Source organism: Leucopleurus acutus (assembly GCF_964270905.1).
Source record: "Leucopleurus acutus genome assembly, chromosome: 4".
Lineage (NCBI taxonomy): Eukaryota > Metazoa > Chordata > Mammalia > Artiodactyla > Delphinidae > Leucopleurus > Leucopleurus acutus.
In genome coordinates this window covers 86,403,634-86,418,320 of record NC_139146.1, presented here as the reverse complement: position 1 = coordinate 86,418,320, position 14,687 = coordinate 86,403,634, and the positions used below count along the sequence as shown (strand labels likewise).

General features: G+C 35.0%; 1 pseudogene across 1 annotated transcript in view; it reads left to right on the top strand.

Annotated features, from left to right (window-relative positions):
* LOC309961129 (UDP-glucuronosyltransferase 2C1-like) overlaps positions 1-14,687 on the top strand; it is a 28,817-nt pseudogene that overhangs the window by 9,380 nt on the left and 4,750 nt on the right. The window contains exons 3-4 of the transcript XR_014327192.1: positions 3,947-4,075; positions 13,743-13,829. The product of XR_014327192.1 is annotated as a UDP-glucuronosyltransferase 2C1-like (transcript). The remainder of the gene's footprint in view (positions 1-3,946; positions 4,076-13,742; positions 13,830-14,687) is intronic.

Here is a 14,687-nt window from a genome sequence, read left to right as displayed (position 1 = left end):
AAATACGAGTCGATGTGAATGTGCAAATTAACACATAAAGAGAGTGACAAGTAAAGTAATCGTGAGGTTTGAGGCTCTAATAGAAAGGAATATGATGGGAGAAAGTGTAAAACTTGAACATTTCCACAAACAACCATATTTGTGTTCTGTTTCTGAGTTAGAGTATGTACAATGACAGATGATATATAAGTGTGAGCCCTTTGTTAACTACATTTGTGCCTTAATCCTTATGCAGAGCTCTCTGGTAAATTAGCCTGGATCATTTGGTTAAACTCAAAGTGTACACAGCTGCTTCTACTCTTGAGCCAAAATCTTATCAATGTCAGGCAGCTATGTCAAATTAATCAGATCAATGTAAACATTAAAAGGAAAAAGCAGTATTGAAGACCCATCTTTGGAACAGGGTCTTTTCTTCTTAAACTTTTAGCCCCATCTACTGAAGAAGTAGAGGGAGAGTCACAGTTAATCATGTATGTGCGTTCTTATAACACTCAGCACAACAATCCTCTACGGAATGTGACCCAACTAGGGATCTGCAGTAAGACTCAGACTTTCATCTTTTCCCTGTAAGGAAGATGTAGGAAAAGGTTGGAGAGAGGAGTGAAAAATTTCCCTCCAAATAAAAGTAATAAACTTATTTACCTCCTTCACACTAGTCACACTATTCATATTAACAATTCCAATTATAATAACATTTACAATTATAAACTTAAGTATTTACAAAAGTAATATATATCCATCCTGTGTAAAACAACAATCTCATATGCTTTTATCACCAGCCTAATTCCAACAATAATATTTATCCACACAGGACAAGAACTACTTATCTCAAACTGACATTGAATCACAATCTAAACCTTAAAATTATCACTTCAAAATAGATTATTACTCAATAATGTTTGTGTCAGAAGCACTATTTGTCACATGATCTATTATAGAATTTTCAATATGATACATGTATTCAGATTCCATTACAACATGAAAAAGACGTCAATTTGATTTTGAATGCCAAAATGTAAGTTTGTGGAATTATGGAATTTGGGGTTTTCTTTTTTTAATTTCAGAGCCTCAGAATGTATTAATCATTCTCGCAATTCATTCCATATGATAATCAGCCCATAGCTGACATCTCTTTTGATTTATTTTCTTACATTTTTTTCTTTATCTTCTTTTTTTTCATTACCCCACAACCAGTAGGCACCCAGTCAAATGCATTTAATATTTATCATCTCACTTCAATTTACACAGATACTGTGGATCTTCAAACTATATATAGTATTGATTTGAGTTTTATAATTACATAAATTGTTTTATACTATAATTCACTTTTTCTTATTACTCTATGATTTTTTTCAAATATATCCAAGTTTCTATTTGTAAATCTATTTAATTCATTGTGAGAGTTGCAGAGTTTTGGTTTATGTATTTATCACATTTTATTTATTCCTCACAAAGGATAATTAGGTGTCCCCATCTCCATCCTACAACGGAGAATATTAGGAGGAAAATTTGCAAAGCTAGGCATATATTTGAGATCTATATCCAATAGTGGGATTAAATTATAGTATCATGGGTTATTGGCATATTTAATTGTGTTGTACATTTAATTTCACTGAATATCTCTACAAATGTGTTGTTTCATCAGGAGTGCATAGGTGGTCACATCTTCCACATTTTATCTACACCTTGATACTATTCTATTTGTCAGTTTCAAAGAGGTAAAGTGATATTACATTGCTGAATTTTATTTGTATTCTCTGTAATAGCAAAGCTGAACATCTTTTCAGAAACTTATTATTCTTATTTTCCCTCTTTGAAACTCATATACTTAGTACATTATTTTGGATATTCTAACATTTTTGCAAGAAATACAAATTATTTCCATAGCACAGAATATTTAGGTATTAATCCTTGATCTAGCCATTGCAAATATCTTCTCCTATGGCTTCATATATTTGTTAATATTACCTCTAATTTCCTTTTTTAAACATAAACTGCCAAATTTGATGTAATCAAATCAATCCTTTAATACCTTACGATTTGTACTTTTCAAAGTCTCATTTAAAATATTTGTATCTTTTCTGAGGTTAAAGAGACATTCTCTTATATTTTATTTTTAAATGTATAATATTATAGTTTAACATGATATATTTAATGCATTCAGATTTTTCTATTAATACATGCTAGGAGGTAAACATTCACCTCCCTGTTTTGTCTGAATAATGAATGTATTGTTATACCACTACCTGATAAACAATCCACTCAGTATGAATTTTTCTCACTGATTGTCCCAGTGAATTGTGATATCATTTTTAGCATAAACGGGACTATCACATACTTATGCCTCTCTTTCTGTCCTAACTACATTATTCTATGGTTCACTTAGTCTGTTAGCAATTCAGTAGCCTTCATTTTGTATTCTGCATTATTATCTGATGAAGTAGTCTCCAGTATTTCCTTTGCTTTTTCAAAGTTCATTCATTATTGATGAAAATGTAATTTTTACATAAAATTTAAAATATGTGCCAATTTATCAAGAAAAATGCCATAAATGAAAAGAAATTTAAAGAGATTGATAGCTTTACATATTAAGTCAATCCACGTAAAATATAGTGTGATGTTTAATTTTATGTGTCAACTTGCCTGGGCCAGGCACCCAGCTATTTAGCCAAACATCATTCTGGAAGTTTCTGTGAGGGTATTTTTGGATGACATTAACATTTAAATATGTGGACCTTGAGTAAACAAATTGCTCTCTATTATGTGGGTGAGCCTCACCCAATTAGTTGAAGACCTGAATAGAACAAAAGACTGAATGCTCCCAAGCAAAAAAGAATTCTGCCAGTAGACAGACTTCAGACTTGAACTAGAGCAATGGCTCTTCTCTGAGTCTCCAGCCTCATGGCCTATTCTGCAGATTAAACTTTCCAAACTCCATAATCATGTGAGTCAATTCCTTAATATAAATCTCTTCCCTGTCTTTCCCTTTCAAGACTCATACATTTTTTTCCTTCTCTTATTTAGTTGATTTAGTTTTAGTTTTGTTAGTAGTTAAACATAGGATGAAAGGATCATTTTTACTTCAGCATGATTAAATATGATATTTTTATTTTTAATGGAAAGTCATATATTTCTATTATATTACTGTCAGCCTCAGAGTATTCATTATAGTTCTTTCTGCATGCCTTATCTAGTCAGGAATTTACGTGGCTACCTCATTTCTAAATGTGGTTATGGAAGCTTATACAAAGAGAAAATGTAACCAAAGTAAAAGAAAACTGAAATTTAGAAAACAGGATAAAGTAAATATACCAAACTTATGTCATTATACTGACTGCGATTCAGCAGAAAAAGGAATGATAATCTTATTAACATCCAAAACTAAATATAAAGTGAAGCACCAGAACTATTTAACTTAAAGCAGGAATCAAATGTTCTTCATTTGGAACATTGTGGAGAGGGTTTTGGAAGGCAATAGAGAGTACTGAATATAGTCATTGGCTTTACAGTCAACAAGCTTAACTTAGAAATTTGGCTCTGCCAGCTACTGCTGTGTAGACTTGGACAATTTACTCAACCTTACTGAGACAGCTTTCTCATTTGCAAATGTATACATATCTCTTAGAATGCCCATATATCTAAGTTAAAGGATACATGTAAAGAGCTCTGCACATGGCAGGAGATAACATGTAGTCAATAATTTGTAAACACACACACACACACACACACACACACACATACCACTCTATCATGCTGAAGGGAACATCCAATTTAAGTCATTTTTAATTTGTCTAATAACCAGTGATTTCAGGTCATATTTTGTACACTGAAATGGTTAACATATGAAAAACAGAAATGTTCTAATAATTCTGACACCTTGAGAAAAGTGTATGACTTATTCTTGATACTATCAACTTTCATATAACAAAGACTGTTTCCCTCACAGGAGTTAGAAGAGTTTGTGCAAAGCTCTGGAAAAAATGGAGTTGTGCATAGTTTTGGAAGTTTTAGCCACAGCAACCAGAGAAGAAAAAGAAATAAAAGGACTCCAAACTGGAAAAGAAGTAAAGCTGTCACTGTTTGCAGATGACATGATACTATACATAGAGAATGCTAAAGATGCTACCAGAAAACTACTAGAGCTAATCAATGAATTTGGTAAAGTAGCAGGATACAAAATTAACGCACAGAAATCTCTTGCATTCCTATACACTAACAATGAAAGATCAGAAAAAGAAATTATGGAAACAATCTCATTCACCATTGCAACAAAAAGAATAAAATACCTAGGAATAAATCTACCTAAGGAGGTAAAAGACTTGTACTCAGAAAACTATAAGACACTGTTGAAAGAAATCAAAGATAACACAAAGAAATGGAGAGATATAGCATGTTATTGGATTGGAAGAATCAATATTGTGAAAAAGACTATACTACCCAAAGCAATCTACAGAGTCAATGCAATCCCTAACAAATTACCAATGGTAGTTTTTTACAGAACTAGAACAAAAATCTGAAAATTTGTATGGAGACACAAAAGACCCTGAATAGCCAAAACAATCTTGAGGGAAAAACTGGAGCTGGAGGAATCAGACTCCCTGACTTCAGACTATACTACAAAGCTATAGTAATCAAGACAGTATGTTGCTGGCACAAAAACAGAAATATAGATCAGTAGAACAGGATAGAAAGCCCAGAGATAAACCCACGCACCTATGGTCAACTAATCTATGACAAAGGAGGCAAGGTTATACAATGTATATAAGACAGTCTCTTCAATAAGCAGTGCTGGGAAAACTGGACAGCTACTTGTAAAAGAATGAAATTAGAACACTCCCTAACACCATACACAAAAATAAATTCAAAATGGATTAAAGACCTAAATGCAAGAGTGGACACTATAAAACTCTTAAAGGAAAAGGTAGGAAGAATGTTCCTTTACATAAATCACAGCAAGATCTTTTTTGACACACCTCCTAGAGCAATGGAAATAAAAACAGAAATAAACAAATGAAACAATACATTTGGACCTAATGAAACTTGAAAGCTTTTGCACAGCGAAGAAAACTATGAACAAGATGAAAAGACAGGGGCTTCCCTGATGGCGCAGTGGTTGAGAGTCCGCCTGCCGATGCAGGGGACACGGGTTCATGCCCCGGTCCGGGAACATCCCACATGCCGTGTAGCGGCTGGGCCCGTGAGCCATGGCCGCTGAGCCTGCGCGTCCGGAGCCTGTGCTCCGCAACGGGAGAGGCCACAACAGTGAGAGGCCCGCGTACCGTAAAAAAAAAAAAAAAAAAAGATGAAAAGACAACACTCAGAATGGGAGAAAATATTTGCAAATGAATCAACAGACAAAGGATTAATCTCCAAAATACATAAACAGCTCATGTAGCTCAGTAACAAAAAAACCAAACAACCCAATCCAAAAATGGGCAGAAGACCTAAATAGACATTTCTCCAAAGAAGACATACAGATGGCCAAGAAGCACATGAAAAGCTGCTCAACATCACTAATTATTAGAGAAATGCAAATCAAAACTACAATGAGGTATCACCTCACACCAGTTAGAATGGGCATCATCAGAAAATCTACAAACAACAAATGCTGGAGAGGGTGTGGAGAAAAGGGGACCCTCTTGCACTGTTAGTGGGAATGTAAATTGATACAGCCACTATGGAGAACAGTATGGAGGTTCCTTGAAAAACTAAAAAGAGAACTACCATATGACCCAGCAATCCCACTACTGGGCATATACCCAGAGACAACCATAATTCAAAAAGACACATGCACTCCAAGGTTCATTGCAACACTATTTACAATAACCAGGTCATGGAAGCAACCTAAATGCCCACTGACAGACGAATGGATAAAGAAGATGTGGTACATATATACAGTGGAATATTACTCAGCCATAAAAAGGAATGAAATTGGGTCATATGTAGGTACATGGATGGACCTCGAGACTGTCATACAAAGTGAGGTAAGTCAGAAAGAGAAAAACAAATATCGTATATTAATGCATATATGTGGAATCTAGAAAAATGGTAAAGATGATCCAGTTTGCAAGGCATAAATAGAGACACAGATGTAGAGAACAAATGTATGGACATGGGGGCAAGGGGTGGTGGGATGAATTTGGAGATTAGGATTGACATATATACACTAATATGTATAAAATAGATAACTAATAAGAACGTGCTGTATAAAATAAATAAAATTCAAGAATAAAAAAAAACCTTAAAAAAAATCAAGTGTACCATACTAATGTTAGATGCTAGTAATAGCAGAAATTGGATGTGGGGTTTATGGAAATTCTGCAATTTTTCTGTAAATGTAAAAGTATTATAAAATACAAACTTTTTAAAAATCTGGAAAGAAAAGTAATTGGAAATTTTTTTTTGGCAGTACACGGCCCTCTCACTGTTGTGGCCTCTCCCGTTGTGGAGCACAGGCTCTGGACACGCAGGCTCAGCAGCTATGGCTCATGGGCCCAGCCGCTCCACGGCATGTGGGATCCTCCTGGACCGGGGCACAAACCCGTGTCCCCTGCATCGACAGGTGGACTCTCAACCACTGCGCCACCAGGGAAGCCCCCAGAAAATTTTTTTTTAATGAATGAAAACACAACAGTCCAAATCAATAGATGTGGAGAAGCAGGACTCAGAGAGGAATTTATAGGTGCAAGTGCCTACATTAAATAAGAAGAAAGATCTAAAAATCAATATACTAATATTATACTTTAAAGAACTATAAAAAGAAGGCAAACTAAACCAAAATATAGCAGAAGGAAAAAAATAATGGAGTTAGAGCAGAGATAAACAAAACAAACAAACAAACAACAAAAAAAAACAGAGAAAATCAATAATACCTAAACCTGGTTCTTTGAAAAGGTCAGCAAAATTATCAAACTTTTAGCTAAACTGCCAAAGTGAAAAAAAAAAAGTAGATGTAAATAATTTTAAAATGAGAAATGAACCTAGGGAGATTACTAAAGGCTTTTCAAAAATAAAAAAGTTTATAAGAGGATATGAAGGAGTTGTAGCCAAGATGGGAGAAGAAGAATACCCCAGCTTACCTCTTAGCACAGTGAGACAGATAGGGGGGATGAAGAAGTGGTATAGTCAAGACTCATAGCACCAAGGGAGCAAATTAGCAAAGATTGTCCCCAAGGAGTGCATAGTCCTAACTCCTGGTTAGGCTCCCCAGACCAGGGCTCCAGCACCAGGAAGCCATGCCCCGAAAACAATGGCCTTAAAGGCCAGTGGAGAGTACTTTCAGAAGAGCTAATGGCTCATAGTAATCAATCTACCACAATAAGAGGACAGAGGCAGCCCAAATACAGGTACCCCTAGTGCATCTAAGTCTGGTGACCGGATGAGGGTGCACTGCTTGGATGGATAGGATGTCTAATACAAAAGGCCACTTTTACAAGGTCAGGAAATGTAACCAACCTTCAGATACATAAAAATAAAAACTGCAAGTTGGGTGAAATAAGGCAACAGAGGAATATGTTGCAAATGAAGCAACAACATAAAACCCCAGAAAAAGAACTAAGTGAAGTGGACATAGGCAATCTACCCCACAGAGAGTTCAAGGTAATGATTGTAAAGATGTTCAGAAAAACTGGGGAGAAGATTAAATAAACAGAGTGAGAAGGTAGAAGTTTTTAGCAAAAAATTAGAAAATATAAATAAGAACAAAACAAAGATGAACAATACAGTAACTGAAATGATAAATACACCAGAAAGAATCAACAGTAGATTAGATGATACAGAGACATCGATCAGCGAGCTGAAAGACAAAGTAGTGGAAATCATTGAAGTTGAACAGAAAAAAGAATAAAAAGAAAGAAGACAGTTTAAGAGACTTCTGTGACAACATCAAGCATATTAACATTTGCATTATAGGTCTCCCAGAGGGAGAAGAGAGGCAGAAAGGGGCAGAGAACATATTTGAAGACATAATAGCTATAATTCCCTAACTTGGGAAAGAAAACAGTCATCTAGTTGTAGGAAGCAGAGACAATCCCACACAGGATCAACCCAAAGAAGACCACACCAAGACACATTGTAATTAAAGTGGCAAAAATTAAGAGAAAATTTTAAAAGCAGCAAGGGAAAAGGAACAAGTTACTTACAAGGAAACTCCCATAAGCCTATTGGCTAACTTTTCAGCAGAAACACTGCAGACCTGAAGGGAGTGGCACAATATATAATATTTAAAATGATGAAAGGGGAAAACCTACTACCAGGAATACTCTCACCAGCAAGGCTCTCATTCATGTTTGATGGAGAGATCAAAAGTTTTACAAGCAAGCAAAAGTTAAAGAGTTCAGCACCACCAAACCAGGTGTACAAGAAATGTTAAGGGGACTTTTCTAAGTGAGAGAGAAAAGGTCACAACTAGAAACATGAAAATCACAAAAGGAATAATTGGTAAAGGCAAATATATAGTAAAGTTAGTAAATCAGCCAGATATAAAGCTAGAAGGAAGGTTAGAACACAAAAGTAATACAATCATGTATACTCATAATAAGTAGTTAAGAGATACATGAAACTAAAAGGTTTAAAATATGATGTCAAAAATAGTAAGTGTGGTGAGGGAAGTAAAAATGCAAGGTTGTTAAAATGCACTTGAACTTAAGAGATCAGCAACTTAAAATAATCATGTATTTTCACATATATATGTATGTATTTTGCTAAATACAGTGTGGGGAATAAGACAATAACTATGCAATAGTTTTACATGTTGTAACTAGACTTATCGTGATGATCATTTTGAGAGGTATAGAAATACCAAATAGCTATATTGTGTAACAGGAACTAACATAGTGTTGTAGGTTAGTTATACTTCAAAACAGAAAAGAAAAAACAACCTCATGGAAAAATAGATCAGATTTGTGGTTACCAGAGGCAGGGGACTGGGGAAAGGACAATTGGAGGAAGGTGGTTAAAAGGTTCAAACTTCCAGTTATATGACAAATGAGTACTAGGAATGCAATATACATCATAAATAAACACTGCTGTATGTTATATATGAAAATTGTTGAGAGTAAATCTTGAGTTCTCATGTGAAGAAATTTTTTTTCTATTTCTTTAATTTTGTACCTACATAAGATGATGGATATTCACTTATTCACTTATCACTTATTGTGATAATCACTTCATAATGTATGTAAGTAAAATTATAATGCTATACAACTTAAACTTAGTGCTGTATGTCAATTATATATCAACAAAACTGAAAGAAAAAATAGAGGATATTATCAAAACTTGCACAACAAAAATTAGACAACCTGGAATACGTGGATAAATACCTTGAAAAACTCAATTTACTTACACTGACTAAACAAGAAATAGAGTATTTCAACAGACCTATATCAAATTAAGAGACTGAAATAGTAATCAAAAACCTACCAAAAAGGAAAAGTCCTGGAGAGATAGCATCACTGGCAAATTGTATCAAACATTTATATAATTAAGTAATCCTTTTCAAATATTCCAAAAAAGTGAAAAGAAGAAAACATTATATAATGCTGTGAGGCTAGATTTACCTGATATGAAAGCCTGTGTATTGCCGAAACCTGCTTTCAGTTTCAAGGTTCGTTGCACTCACCAGCAAAATACCCACTCGTCTCACACAACTGAACAGATTTAATTAATTTCTTTAATAGAAGATGATTTAACTTAATTTCAACATACAATCATTAGAAGGGGATGAATAAAAGTATTAGAAAGACATAACAGAGTATACATCACCAGATTGGGCTGACATCTTCATCCAGATTCAAACAGCTGCTGGGAAATCCCGAGTAACAGCAATCTGGAGTCCCAGCTGGGAAGGGTCCCAGGCGGTGCGTCCACCTCAGGGGTGAAACTTCAAATTGTAGTTCTGGGGGCTTCCGTTTATAATTCCAGGCCACAAACTGATGTCATCAATTTGCATGCAAAAATGCAGCTCTGGTTCAACTGTAACAATGCTGTTGATTTCACCATATGAGTCACAAGATTTTCTACACCCCAGGGGACTGGCCAGGTCCCCAGGGCTCGAGAAATTCCAAGACCCACTCCCTTTCTTATTGTACTTGCTGCTTGACTTGTTAGTAAGAATTGTTAGGTGTGCAAGCAGGCCTGCAGTCCAGGCAGGATCACAAGTCAGTCAGAGGCCTTCTTTTGCCTCTGAAGCCTAAACAAGACTACTTTACTAGTTTTCCCAACAGCCAGATAAAGACACCACAAAATAAAATTACAAACCATGATCATTTCTAAATATGGACATTAAAATACTCAAGAAAAGATTTGCATATCAAATCCACTAGAATATTGAAAGGAGTATTCACCATAGTAAAATGATACTTATTCTATTTTTGCAAAGCTGGTTCAGCAAATGTAAATCAATCCATGTAATACAGCACATGAATATAATGACGGGAAAAACAAACAAACAAATGATCATTTTAACTTACACAGAAAAGGAAGTTGAGAAAATCCAACATTCTTTTGATGAAAACTCTCAAGAAATTTAGGAATAGAGGGAGAAGTCCTCAATATGATACAGGATACTTTTGAAAAACCCACAGCTTATGTCATACTCAGTGGTGTAAACTGAAAGCTTTCTTCCTAAGATCAGGAACAATACAAGGTTGTATTGTTTCACTGCTGCTATTTAACCTTATACCAGAAGTTCTAGCATAGGAATGACACAGGAAAAAGAAATAAAAATGCATCCACATTGGAATGAGAGAGGTAAAGCAATGTGTATTTGCAGATGACATGATACTATACATAGAAAATCTCAAAGAATTCACAAAAAACTACTATGGATAATAACCAAACTTAACTAAGGTGCATAATACAAGATTAACAGGCAAAAATCAGTTTTGTTCATACACACAGTGTCAGTGAACACTCTGAACATGAAATTTTTAAACTTCCACTTACTAGAGCAACAAAACAAATTAAATACTTAAGAATAAATCTAACCAAGGAGGTAAAACATTTGCATGATGAGAACCACAAAATATTATTATTATTATTATTATTATTATTATTACTACTGTGCTGCGTGGCATGCAGGATCTTAGTTCCCCAACCAGGGATTGAACCTATGCCTCCTGCAGTGGAAGCTCAGGGCCCTAACCACTGGACAGCTAGGGAATTCCCCACAAAACATTATTGCTGCAAGAAATTAAAGGATACCTAAATACATGGAAACTCATCCTATGTATGTTCATGATAGGAATACTTAACATGGTTAAGATGTCAACACTATCCAAAACTATCTACAGATTTAATGCAATGCCTATCAAAACTCTAACAGCATTTTTGTAGAAATAAAAAATCCAATCCTCAACCTCATATGGAGCTACAAGAACCACAAATAGACGAAACAATCCTGAAAAACAACAAAGTTAAAGGACTCACACTTTCAAACACTGAAGTTAGAAATTTACTATAAACCTACAGTAAATTAACAGTGTAGTAATGGGAAAAGGGCAGACATATAAACCAATGGAATAGAAGACAAAGTAGAGATTAACCCTCACACGTATGGGCAATTGATTTTCAACAAGGATGCAAGACGATTCAGTGGGGAAAGGACAATCTTCTCAACAAATAGTGCTTGTAAAATCTTGATATCCACATGCAAAGGAATAAAGTTGGACACTTACCCTAAAAAAATTAACTCAAAATGGATCAGAGACAAACTTTAGAAGTAAAAACATAATACTTTTACAAGAAAATCCTAAGGGAAAACTTCATCACATTGTATTTTGCTATGATTTCATAGGTATGACACCAAAAGCACAAACAATAAAAGTAAATAAATTGGACTTCATCAAATGCAGAACCTTGTGCATCAAAAGATACTATCAAGAAAGTGAAATACAATATACAGATTGGGAGACAATCTTTGCAAATCACGTATCTGATAAGGAACTAATGTGCACAATACATAAAGAACTCCTATAACTCAACAACAACAAAAAACCAATTGAAAAATGGGAAAGTACTTGAATAGATACTTCTCAAAATAAGATACACAAATGGTCAAAAAGTACATGCAAAGATGCTCAAAATCATTAAGGAAATGCAAATCGAAGAACCACTTCACACATTAAGATGGCTATTATAAAAAATAAATAAAAGGAAAATAGCAAGGGTTGGTGTGAATGTGGAGAAATAGGACCTCGTGCGTTACAATTCTGTTACCGAATGCAAGTTTGTATACCTGATGCAGTTAGTCCAGACAAACCAAAACATAGGAGTTTGGAGCAGAGAAAGGTTTACTGCAAGTCCACAAAGGAGGTGGGTGGCTTGTGCCCAGAAAGCCCTGAACTCTCCAAAGGGTTTCAACAAAGCACTTTTAAAGGCAAGGTAAGAGAGGTATGTGGTTAGTTGTTGCAAACTTCTTGGTGTAGGACAGTACTTTGTTCTTGCCACTCTCCAAGTAGGTCAGGTCATGATGTTCCTGTAAACCTCCAACAAGACAAATATTATTTTCTGTTCTGCAACTTTTATCTCTATATTAATGGACTCTTAAAGGTCAGAGCCTTGAGAATAGGCTACCCTGTACATTTCAGGCTGTAGGCAACATTATTTTACAAAAGGTACAGAGCCAGCATGACCAACACAGGAAACAGAACAGAAAGGTTAAAGTAAAAGAAACAGATCTAATGTGAAATCAGATTTGTTCTTCTCTATTATACTCATAAGAGTGCAAAATGATGTATCTGCTCTGAAAAACATTTTTCTTGTTCTTCACTAAGTTAAACATAGAGCTGTTATATGCCCCAGTAATTCTAATCCTGACTATTTATGAAGAGAAATTGAAATCAGGGACTCAAACAGATATTTGTACAACAATGGTCACAGCAACATTGTTCACGATACCAGAATGAATGGATAAAGAAAATGTGATATACACACAAAATGGAATATTATTCAGCCTTAAAAAGAAAGGAAATTCTGATATGTTAAAATATACATGAACCTTGAAGACATAATGCTAAGTGAAATAATGTTGTCAGAAGACAAATACTGTATGATTCCACTTATATCAGATACCTAGATTAGACAAATTCATGGAGACAGAAAGTAGAATAGAGGTACCAGGGGCTAGGGAGTGGGGCGAATAGGGAGTTATTGCTTAATGATACAGAGTTTATGTAGGGAAGATGAAAACATTTGGGGTATAGATAGTGCTTATCGTTACACACCACTGTGGATGTATTTAGTGCCACCAGATTCTATAATTACAATACTTTAAAATGATAGACATCATTATGTATATTTTACTATAATAAAAAAGGAAATACTTGATTCTAATTTACTACCAAGTATATAACAAAGATCAAAGCACTAACAATTTCTTAGTGAGGTAAATCACATTCCTTCCGTTTGCCTCTGAAAACTTTGTTTCAAAATCCACTTTACCAGAATGGCCTAGTAATACCAATATACACTTGTTTCAGACACAGATTATCTTTTATCTTCATCTACAAGTTAGAATTAACCTGATGATGATAGCCTATCGACTAGGATTATTGCAAGCATTTGAAAACACTGTTGTGGTGTCAAAGGTTTAAAAACATTCATTACTTAATCACTTAGGACCTCAGTTTGCTTGTGTATTACCTGGAGTCATCAAACCTGATTAATTATAAGTTAACTGCCTCCTTCTGATGGGATGTGATTCTAAAAGTTTTCTAATAGAGCAAATGCACTTGTCTTAGCAGGTTCTGTGGAGATACACAGGAAAAGAAACCAGAAACACTAGGAGCAAATACCCGGCTATATGGATGGATTCCACAGAATGATCTTGGGTAAGACCAAAGAGAAGCAAAATTAAATAATTTTGCTTAATTACGAATGAGGAATAATCTGAATGATTACTCAATAACAGATAAGTTGTATTCAAAATAAGAAAAAAAACTTAATTTCTTCTTCACATTTCTTCTGGAGCTTGTTAAAGAAAAACTTATTCATGACACTTGTTAAAGACTGTAAGGCACACTTTAGCCAAGACCACCATGATAAGTACAGTAACTACTGCAATGGACTTTTACAGTAAGACAGAGAGATTGGACTAAACTGCATGCAGAAAGAAAAGTGGGAAATTTATAACCAAAGTGCAGAGAGGGAGGTCAGTGGATGGAAAATCACTAGAAGAAACATCAGGGTCAAGGGAGGACGCTGGCAAAACTAACCTAATCCGATTCTTGTTGACAGCAGGCCAGGGTGATCAGCCATCACTTGGGGGATGGTGAAAGAGGAAGCAGCAGCTCAAAAGAGTGATCAGGTATCAGTACTAGGAGAATCTAGCTAAACTGACTTTAGAAGGATGGTTGCTAAAATTGGGCAATGCAGAGATAAACAAAAAGCCCCCAAATCAGGGTCTACTTGAAAAGAGAGTTCAGAGGAGCCTGACTAGAGTTTGGTCAAATATGGAATCTTTGTCAAGCACTAACATAAATATTGTATTTATAATTCTTCCGTTTATGATACAATCTCTCAGAATCAGAGCCAAAGAAAGTACCTTTACATCAGGCTATAATTATCTTTTGTATAGAATATTGCAACACCCTCCTGGCTTTCTGTATCCATTATCTTCCTCGTCTCTTCACTTTTCCCACAGTAGCTATTTGAAAAAAAAATCTGATAAGCCATTTCACCATCTACAA